Source organism: Toxorhynchites rutilus, chromosome 1, assembly GCF_029784135.1.
Source record: "Toxorhynchites rutilus septentrionalis strain SRP chromosome 1, ASM2978413v1, whole genome shotgun sequence".
Classification (NCBI taxonomy): Eukaryota; Metazoa; Arthropoda; class Insecta; order Diptera; family Culicidae; genus Toxorhynchites; species Toxorhynchites rutilus.
The window spans coordinates 50997674-51009363 of record NC_073744.1 but is presented as its reverse complement, the minus strand read 5'-3'; positions in this window follow the sequence as shown (position 1 = coordinate 51009363).

Sequence of the window (11690 nt, the reverse complement as noted above, 5' to 3'; positions counted from 1 at the left end):
AAGGCCGTAGGCATTTCAATAGAACGAGTGGGATGCATTTTGCACGACATTTTGGACATGAAAAAGCTATCCGCGCGATAAGTGCCGCGTTTGCTGACTGTTGACCAAAAACAGCGGAGCGTTGATGATTCAACGGTTTGGCGTTGTTGAAGCGTAATCCAGTGAACTTCTCTCGACTCTCGACCCCAAATCGCTAAACTTCCATCTCCAAGGCAAAGAGTCGGAAAGTGCATCATATGAAACATAATTTTCTATTACGTTATTTTATCATCTCAAGTTATGAGATGGAGTGTATCGAACGTGTATATCAGTATCAGCGTATTTAACCTGAAATCTGTCTGATGCTGATGTATATCAATTTACGTTTGTATATGTATTAAAATAATACTTAAATTGGCATTGAATTCAGAAAACACCATTCCCCAAACTGACGTATCCCAACACCACGCGATACAGCCCGGGATGAAGGCAGAGTCTGCGAAAATAACATACAATCCCCTAATTTATTGTGGCTACCGGAATTTAATAGAGGGATTTACGCGCCAATCAAGTGGCCGACCAACAAATAGCAATAAAAAATTCCTTTAATTTTCGACAGCCATGCAACGGCCGACCCGGCTACCGGATTCGCGCAAATGGAAGGTGGAAGGTTTCCTTCTCACCTTGACTCGCGGACCTCTGACAACGGCTGGTGGACGCGCAGGATGCAAATTAGTGACGGTGCGGCTTTTAATTGGTTGCTTCCAGCGGGTACGAGAGCGCTAACAGACGGCAAGGGGCGCGTTGGAACGGTTCAAACGATGTTTTTCAAATTACCATAAACAAAATTTCATGTTAATCTCTCGCGGATATGAACACTAATGCAGGGTAATACATTTGCGAAGAAAGGTGTGAGCCATGGTTACATCAAAGTCAAAAAGTGACGATGGGAGTAATTTAAAGTAATTCAACTGAAATAATATACAGACACTAATATAGTATGGAAAAAGCAGGAGTCATACATATGTCGAACATTCTCCATTCATGTCTATCAATACAAAATGCATTTAAAAATTGTAATTAATATCCATTCGACATATAGCCGAATTTATGTTTATCTTCATGAGTTTATTTTGAAAACCTTCAAAGAAGAAGCCATTTTAATTAAGCTCCCGTATTACACATAGTAATTTGTTCAATTTCAAACAGCAGCGAAGGGTATAAATCAGTTGCATCCATCCTTTTGACTCCTTTAAACATCCCGTGTATGTCCAGATGGGGAACGTCTTCTGCTTCTTTGAACTACTCCCTTCTCTCGAGTGGTCTCCATGATCATTTGCTGTTTATATTATTTTCGTGTTCCAGCAGCAGCTTCTTGATTACGCACTCGACATAATCAACTATGTTTGCAGCACAGCTCTGAACCGACAGCGCGGCGTTGCAATATACATATGATCAAATCAAAATAAATCTTTCCCCTCCTGAAAACTACTTCCTAAGCCAAACGCATTTGCAACGTTTCAATCAGATAAAAAAAAATTGTTGATATTATTTTCGTAAATTCTGACTGCTATCCAGTTTACTATCACTTCCAATAATTGCAACTATAGGGTTTTCCATTTCGGGCCCATACAGCCCATACAGCCCTGCGCTGACAACCGTTTGACATAGTTGTCAACCAAAGCGTCATATCGTTAGTTGAATGTCTGCCATTTTACAATATGAATCGTTTTAGCATCGCACAACGTGTTAATTTTGTTAAATCTATATATATAAAAATGGAGTGATGTCTGTCTGTCTGTCTGATTCTTATAGACTCGGAAACTACTGAACCGATCGACATGAAAATTGGTATGTAGGGGTTTTTGGGGCCGGGGAAGGTTTTCGTGATATTTTGAGACCCCTCCCCCCTCTCTAAGGGGGGGCTGCCATACAAATGAAACACAAATTTCTGCATTACTCGGAAATTAACCAAGCAAACGAAACCAAAGTTGGCATGTGAAAGTTTTAGGGTGCAATAAATGTTTCTATGATGGTTAGACAGTCCTTCCCCCACTCAAAGGGGGGGCTTCCATACAAATGAAACACAAATTTCTGCATTACTCGAGAATTAATCAAGCAAATGAAACCAAATTTGGCATGTGGAGGTTTTAGGATGCAATAAATGTTTCTATGGTGTTAAGATACTCCTTCCCCCTCTCTTAGAGGGGGCTGCCGTACAAATGAAACACAAATTTTTGCATTACCCGAGAATTAATCAAGCAAATTAAACCAAATTAGGCATATGGAAACTTTAGGGTGCAATGAATGTTTATATGGTGGTTAGATACCCCTCCCCCCTCTCTTAGGGGTGGCTGCCATACAAATAAAACACAAATTTCTGCATTACTCGAGAATTAATCAAGTAAATGGGCGGGACGAAGTTTACCGGGTTAGCTAGTTATACTATAAAAATGATGAAAACCCGGAAAATGTTTTTCGAGCATTACGGATGGATTTTGGTCGTCATGGACGGCCTACAGAGCACACAATCGCTAATGTAGTGCGTAAATTCGAACAAACTGGATCCGTAGCGGATATTGTGAAACCTGTGCATCATCGTAATGTGCGTTCGGCCGAAAATATTGCTGCTTTTGCTGCCAGTGTGGAGGATGACCCGAATGTTTCGATTCCACGGCGTGCTCAGCAATTGGGCTTGTCAAACAAATAATTTGTGGCGAATTTTTCATTTGGACTTGCACCTACATCGATATTAAGTCCAACTGGTACAAAAATTAGAGCGTGGTGACCATGGAATGCGTCAGGCATACGTCGATTGGGTGAACGAACAACAGCAGCAAAATGCTCAATTTTCGCATCGAATTTTCTTCAGCGATGAGGCACATTTCGAGCTCGGTGGCTATGTGAACACCCAAAATTTCCGTATATGGGGCTCAGAAAATCCACACGTGATTGTTGAGAGGCCATTGCATCCGCCAAAAGTCACTGTTTGGTGCGCATTATAGTCTGGTGGAGTCATCGGGCCGTATGTTTATATGTTTGAAAATGAGGACGGCGAGACGGTAACTGTGAATGGTGAGCGCTATGGCAGCATGTTAACCGATTTTTTTGCCACAAATTGAAGATATGGATACGGATGACATGTGGTTTCAGCAGGACGGCGCCACGTGCCACACAATACGACCGACAATGGCCATATTGCGAACGAAATTTGAGGGACTCATAATTTCGCGTTTTGGTGGTGCCAATTGGCCAGATCATGCGATTTGAACCCGCTAGACTTTTTTTTTGTGGGGTGTCTATGTCAACTCTCCGCAAACTCTTGAACATTTGAAAGACAACATTCGTGAAGTTATGACCGAGATACCGCCCCATATGTGCAGAAAAGTCATCGAAAATTACCTGTTCCGGATCAAGGTGTGCGAGGAAGCCCTAGGTGGACATTTGAATGATGTTGTATTTCACACATAATGGCATAAACCAAACTTTAATTTGAAATAAAAGTTTTATCGAAATTCGAATTCTAAGTGTGTTTTATTTCAATTTACTTTCGGAATTTAAAGTTGGAAAACCCTGTATTATGGTTTGTATCTAGACGCGATCAAAACAATGCATGTTTTGAAATATAGCAGCCGTAAGTGAAATTTTTCACAACAAAAGGTTAATTTTGACATTTCATAATCAGTTCTCAACATGGCGACGAATGAAAAAAACGTCCTTGATCGGATATTGTACAGCCGTAACGAAAATCCCGTCCTTTCGATACGCCCACTTGCAAAATAGCTGGACTTGCTCAAATCTACTGTTGACAGTGTGGTAAAATTATTTGAACGTTTGAATACCGAAAGGAAACCATGAAGTAACTAAAATATCGGACGTTTATGGTCGTGCTATGGACAGAAAGGCGAAAAAAATGCTAGAAAGGAACCTGAAACTCTCGATTCGAATTGTGGCTCTGGAAATAGAAATGCCAACAGAGAAATCGCATACGCGAAAACTGTATTGCGATTATTTGACGATGTTTTCATATGTTTTCATGAACGATGAAGCTTACGTTCTGGAAGCTTTCGAACAACTTCCAGGACTGGCTTTTTACACTGCAAATGCAACACCTGAATATCAGGACTTTGCAAAAGTTTTTACCCATCTGTGCGTTATTGGTTCCGTAAAAAAGAACGCAGAAAGGCTGCATGGGATGCGCTCACCAAATGGTGGAACGCAAAATGGAGCGCTGTCTCGTAAGCCTGCATGACGGTCTCGTGAATACGATAGGTCACCGAGTGGCGTATGATAGCGGTAGCGATAGTGCATGATGGGCACATTTGCTCCGTGCATGATGAAGCATCTCTTCTGTGTGAAAAGCATTAAGGACTTTAAAGCGAAAAAGTTAATGAAATTCCCCAAAAAAAACGGGTTGGCAAGCATTGCTTGTTGCAGAAAAGACAATCTTTCAGCACCACTTGCACAATTAATAAGGAAATTTACCGAGAAGAGCTACTGCAAATGAACTAGAAGTGGGTTATATCTGTGATCTAACCGCAAAGTGAAGTAGGGCTACCGGTGGCCTAGAAATCTTTTGTTTGAAGTTGCATCTGAATCACAATGAATGAGTGAATGGATGTTTTGAATAGTTGCTGAACGTTCTCCTTGTAAATGTGTGAGTGGATTAGTATGGATGTTGAATTATAATCGATACATGGAAATACAGTAGAACCCCAATTATCCGCTGAATAGTCTGGCTAGCTCACCGCGAATAACGAAAATCGCGGATAACGCAATAAAGGAATAAAAATGAGTTCCAAACACGAAAAAAAAAGATATTTCAGCATGAAAACATGTATTTGTTTTTTTCAATATAGAAATCATTAAACTAACCATCTACAAGGTCATTTACTTTGTAGAAGCAACTGAAGATGTATGATACATAATTTATTCTGGTTCTCGTGAGAACAATACACGAGATATGTATCACTTTAGACACTTACTGCCACTACGAACGATTTTATATTTGTTTAACCACCACCCTTATATATTTTTGTCAACGTATAAAACCAACAACTCTTAGGTGCGATTCAGTACACAAACTCTCGGTATGAAAACCTACGATGTACGGAACCCATGTGAGCTTCCACACCGATTTACTTAAAAGCTTTCGTGATTGAATGTTCATAGGCATTGGCACTGTTGCTTTTATCAAACAATGCGACTTCTTTGATACGGTGAAATATTTTCTATATCGAACATTTCGTATTCTCTGCTTTCGAACCCATAGCTAATGACACCATTTTTACGCAATCTAAATCGAATTATCATCGATAGTTCGTTTTTCACTAGAGGCTCAGGTCAGATCGGCAGTAGAATAGAAACGTGATTGGGAGAGTGAGAGCAGACCATTATTCTACACTCGCTTCACAATCAAAACTAAATTAATTTCCGAGCGCGTACCCGCTTATATACAGATTTGTAATTACCATATGACTTCGTTGAGCCGAAAAAGAATTAATAACCGTCAAAACTATGCACCTCCAACAAGAGCGTTTCTTGTTTTCGAAACTTTAAAACTTACACCCATGTACAATAATGGATGACGTAGTCCTACGTCAATGAACGGTTGATGTCTTTGTTGTTTTTCATTTTACATCAACGTCACTGAGAAGTCTGCACTCTTATGGCTGGAGTGAAGCGCAAATTCGAGATTTTCATATGAATGTAGAATTATGGCGTTTTAACATGTGAAAGCTGTTTTGTTGCAATTTTTGGGTGTCCGAATTATTGTAGATACAGATCTTGAACGATTTACCAATATTCTGTATGGTTAAACAGGTTGTTATAATTCGGAAAATTGAATTTGAAAAACACATTCTTTTCTTAGCCGCGGGAGGTAAATAAATATACAAAAATTATGAATGAAAACAAATTTTCCGTATTCCATAAATATTTGTTCCACAAAATATGTTCATTTGCTGGATATAAAGAATGGATAAATTATAAGAATCGCAAAAAAACGGCTTCTTTGGCCTATTACATTCAAAGAGAGCCATTTGACAAATTATGCGTTTGAAGGAACTTTATCGTAATATTGTTCGAAATTTTATTTACATTATCCCTTTTGTGTACCGTTGGTAGAACACTGAGAAAAATAAGAACGAATACGTTAAAAAAATGTTGCCCATTTGAATTAATTTTCGGTGATTCGGAAGGTAGACAGTAAAGATGAAACGGATATCCGGTATCCGGGCTATCCGACCAATATTTGCTATCCGGTAGAACACCGGATATTAGAACAAAAAATAATAATTTCTTATTAACAGAAGATAAATCATAACAAAATAACTCATTAACATCATTCATACTTAATAATAAATATAAATATAATTAGTTTGATCACAGAAATGTAAGAATTCTTGTTTAAATCAAATTTATATTAACTCATAACATTAATTTATTATCAGTACTCAGAATCAACCATTGGTAAAATATGACGAATAAATAATCAATTTCCAGCAGTTCATGGTGGCAACCGATTATGCTTTGCTTCGTACACCTGGCCAGCTTTAGAGAACGGTTTGCCGCTGTGAACAATACTACTAGGAACTAGAGATAAACTCTGACAAACCTTGCCAATTGGGGGTACTGCTTTGAGTTTTATGACCACCAAATAACGGGTATTTCGATAGGGACGCTACAAAAGTAGACCAATAGAAACAGTAAACGACGCCATATTTTTCCCGCTCTCTTGACATTTCTCTTCAGTTTGCATTTTTATAATGGAAAGATATACGATCCATCAACGAGCCGAGATTATTAAAATTTACTACCGAAATTCGGAGTGAATGGCGTCAACTTTAAGAGCGTTACGTCCAATTTATGGTTGTAATAATCGTCCTGCCAGATCAACAATTGAGCGTCTAGTGGAAAAAATTTAATCCACAAGCACAGTATAAAATGTATCCGTGCCAGTGAGACAAAGAAATGCCCGTAGTGTCGAGAATATTGCTGTTGGTAGCGCAACAATTGAGAAAGACCCAAAGCAGTCTCTCACACATCTCTGTGACGTCGTCGTGGCGAATTTTGCGAAAAGATCTTGGCCTACATCCTTACAAAATGAAATTGACGCAAGAACTGAAGCCGCTTGACCACCAGAAGCGTCATATGTTCATGAAAAAATGATCTGGATTTTCATCGAAAAATCACCTTCAGCGATGAGGCTCATTTCCGGCTGAATGGCTTCGTCAATATATTTTGCTTATTTCGTTATTGGTCATGCAGCATTCTGCACGTACTCCATGAGTCACCATTGCATCCCGAAAAAAATAAAGTTTGGTGCGATTTATGGTCCGGCGGCTCAATTGGACCGTACTTCTTCCGTGATGATCAAGACCGGCACGTTACTCTGGATGGGAATCGCTACCGCTCAAGGATAACCGAATATTTTTTGCCCGAATTGGATGATATGGACTTGGCCAATATGTGGTTTCAACAGGACGGCGCCACTCAGCGAATTTAACAATCGATTTTTTTAAAACAAAGTTTGGTGAGTGTGTTATCTCACGAAATGGTTCAGTCAATTGGCTGTCTCGATCGTGCAATTTAGACTCCGTTAGACTATTTCCTTCGTACGAATATCGAACGTGAAATTGCAGGAATCGGCCGATCTAAGCTGGACTTCTGCAAGCGCTCCTCTTGGTGGCCATGCAAAAGAAATCATCCATCCGCGTTGACGGCATTGAGCTTCGTATTACGGAATGGGGGAATTGGTATGACAATAAGGGTTTGCAGAAGAAATTAACACACTTTAAAAATCAAAATAATAATTGAAAATATATTTCCCAAATCAAATTAGTATTCTATGTAAATGAAAATCACTTTTGCTTGCAAGTAGTGAAAAAATATCATGCAAAAATTGTGTCTAAAGATAATTTTATATTATAATGGTAAGTTTTGGTGAGAATATTTGAAAATTCATAGAAAATAGTTTGAATTAGGGTCAGAAAAACGTACTTGTAGTAGGTAAATAACACCAAGAAAAAATTTTCATACACATTTTAGCAATTTAATTTTAATTTAATAATTTAATTTCTTAGGGCCGACTAGTCTGATAGAGAATAGTTGGCTTCATACAAACTAATGTCGTATCCAAATGTCGACACCATTCCGCCGTCAACGCGAATACATAATGGCTTCAAATGTACTTTCACATGAATAAAGAATTTCATTCATATACAAAACCGTTTTTGTTTTATTAAATAAAAAAACTTTTGTAGCGTTCTTATTGAAAAACCCGATAAAGGAACCATGGTTGCGATTGATTCGAAATGTTTTGACACAACAGTCGATTTCGTTAGCAATGGGATTTTTTTCCTGAACGCGACGCTGACTATTGTTCTCTTTTGCCACTTCATTGAAACATTCCCAAAAAGTATCTTCAGTTTCGCGTATGAAGTTTGATTCAGTTTCGTCTCTTTCACTTCGTTTAACAGATGTCGAAGATGGCGATGAGTTGTTACTCTCAGAGGATTCGTCGAAGAATATTTTATATACTTCTAAAGAAACTCCTAAACAGTCTGGCATGAACCTCGGGCCCAAAAAGGTTGCAATTGGATAATGAATACGTGCAAGTGCATTCTAAATAAGTATGTTTTTGTGAGTTATATAGCAATACCGTTCGAACCCGAATCCACTGTTTCTACAAAATGAGGGCCATGCCACATCTCGTACCGCACTCAGAAATGGCTACAGGAATATTTGTCGTTATAGGCGAAAGATTTGTGTTCAATAATACAAACTATATAACACATATCATATTGTCAAAGATAATCAATCAAAATCCATGTATGAATGAATTTTGAATTATTTATAAATTAAAGAAAGTTCGCTGAATTTTACATAAATTGCACAAACAAAAAATATTTCTGTATATGATTTGGATCACTGTTGATATCTTAAATCAAACAAATTTCGCGCAATTTTTTAAAAGGTCCAACGTAACAAATATGAACCAATCGAGTTAATGAATTCACTTTACGTACTTTGATCATTTTTTCCGTTTCTTTCAGGTTTTGTTGTCGTTTTTAGTGCAATTTAACGAGTGATAACAATAATAAACTGTCTTCAGCACGAAGTATTTGAATTGTTATTCAGTAGTTATTTTCAAATTCTTATCGTGCCACATGATTCGTCCAATGTACAAACGTGGTCAGTCAAAACGGTAATAGATCAGAGTTATTATCCACTGGTAGTGGTGAAAGTACACCCGAACTAACGTTGGCAAGGTGCTGAAGGGTGAAATGAATAAATGAAAGTACATTTTTCAAGAGTTTTAAAATGTTTGTATGTATGGAGCAGACCTCTCTTTCTCTCGATCTGAACGTCAGCTCGGTATTGTTTCAATAAAGTCCAAACGATGCCAAGCAGGGATTTAACCAAGGCCGCTGGTGATGTTGTACAAATGCGTGAGAATACAGCAATGCTGCACATTTTTTGTTATTTTTAAGCTCATTCAATGTTATAAATCAGAATGTCAAAAGATGTGCTTAAAAATTAATTTCGGGTGTAGTGATAAAGATCGATTCCTTTTAAAACAATTCGCGGAACAATGTTCCGAACTTCTCCTTCGTTTTTCTCTAGTTGACGTAAATGTTACATGCGAGAAATCATCATCAAATCATCAAAAACCACCCAAACAAAGCTACCGGCTCCGAGCCGTGCTGAATGGCGAACAGCAAAAAATGAAAGCAAGAAAACAGTCTAGCAGTCTGTCGCACGTGATAAAGCTTAGATGCGGTTCATCTCATGTACGGGCTACTGTAGAATGTAACTGCCGAAAAAGGCGCTACCGGTCTACATCCCGAACGAGGAGATGCTTCCTTTGGACGTTCGCTTTGCCGTTCCAAGCACGAATTCATCAATTCTCCACACGCTATAAGAGCCTTTCGTGTGCTCGGAATGAACCGTGACGTGCATAGCTGTTCGTTCTGGATTCGCAAGATTCGTTGGACCGAAACGATGCCACATTTTGAAATTTCGAAGAGAAGTATTCTCTTGCTACATCCTCACATTGAAATGTCAGGCAGGAGTGTTATTCGGACTGGATTAACGAACCCCAAAACATGTGCCAAGCCCGAACGATTGCGTTGGAAGCGCTCAATCCTCACATTCGGGCTCGTATCATACAGCTAAAATCTTAAATATGTGACGTCTGACAGTTTGAATGATTAGATTAATATTCAAATTCTCGTTTTCACTTTTGCGTAGCATTTGTCCTTCCGAGATTTTCGGAAGGCCAGATAAGCATACGAAAGAAAGAAACGTCTTTTCATCTTTAGTTTCTTAATTTGGGAGTTAGTTAAGGAAAACAACGCCAATAGGAAAAAAGAAGGGAAGGAACTGCTGAAATTATAATCCACTGAGAAGCTGTATCTTATTATCCTAATTTTCAATATTCCGTGTTTCCATTGGATAAACTCATGAACTACGTTCAACTTATTCAGAGATCAGTATACCGCAAGTCCTGAACTTCCAACTAGGCCAATCAAAAAATAATCATTTCAAATGGTTTACCCGTAACCACCCAAGTACGAGGGATTTTTTCTCTGCGATACGTTGTTTAGCGAAACCCTCAATTAATCACTGGACTGTTGCATCTCGAGCATTCCTCCCCAAGAAACCAACTAAACATTGGCAACGCTTCCCCAGCCGTTTCGTGTGGGAACAACTAGTGGTGAGCGTTCTGTGAAAGATTGTTATCTCGGGAAGACAACATGGTTGCCTCAATCTCGGAAGATAAACGTTCGGAGAAATCTGACGGGATTACGCCGGATGAATGAGTAACACAGATATACACAAATCGTCATGTAGAGCACTGAGATTTCGACGATAAGCGAGCGAACATAGTGACAAACAGTCTGCACGTTCATTTGACAAGCGTTTGCAGAAACCGAATTCGAACTCAGATACTGAATGATATTTATTGTTATTTTCGACCTATTTTTAGAATTGATAATTTTAATCACAAAAAGACAATAAGTAGAACATCTAGAAATGGGGCACTTCGTTTTAAAGGTAGTGGCCCTCCCAGTGGTCAGATATGCAGGCTTTTGGCAGAGTTCTGTTGTTTGTGAACGGTTCTGCTTGGTAATTTTTTTCTCACGGTTTTAAAAATAAGGGGTTTCAAGATATTCATCATGTAGGTTGTATCGTCGACTGTAGTTGAAGGTCATTCGGAAATCCCAACATTTCGGATTACAATCTTTCGAAAAACCGAATGCTGACCACGGCAGTAAATCCATGCCTCAGCAAACGGATTCCACCCTGCGGTAATTTTAAATTATTTTTCTGCACATTTCGTCTTGTATTACGACCAGAACTTGACGATTGCAGGTTTGCAGCTACTCAATAGTTCATAGCTCGCATAATAATTTTTCTAAATTATTTATAGTGATTCTACATCTCATTGAGATTAATCTTTTTCACATCACTTCACCAATAAACCAGGTCCACGGCTGCAGTTCTCTAATCCCGGGCAGCAATCTTTAAGTGAGAGTTGTTTCCTATTTTCTAATTGGCCTTTCCCTAGACAAGAGGCGAATGAACTTCGAAGCAAGCTGCAAGAAAGAAACAAAACTTATGGTCAGTTTGTGTATGGTTCTCGCGATGGCAAGACGAGAGTCTACTGCATTTCATCGTGTTGAGAACGATCAGTTCAAACTCAG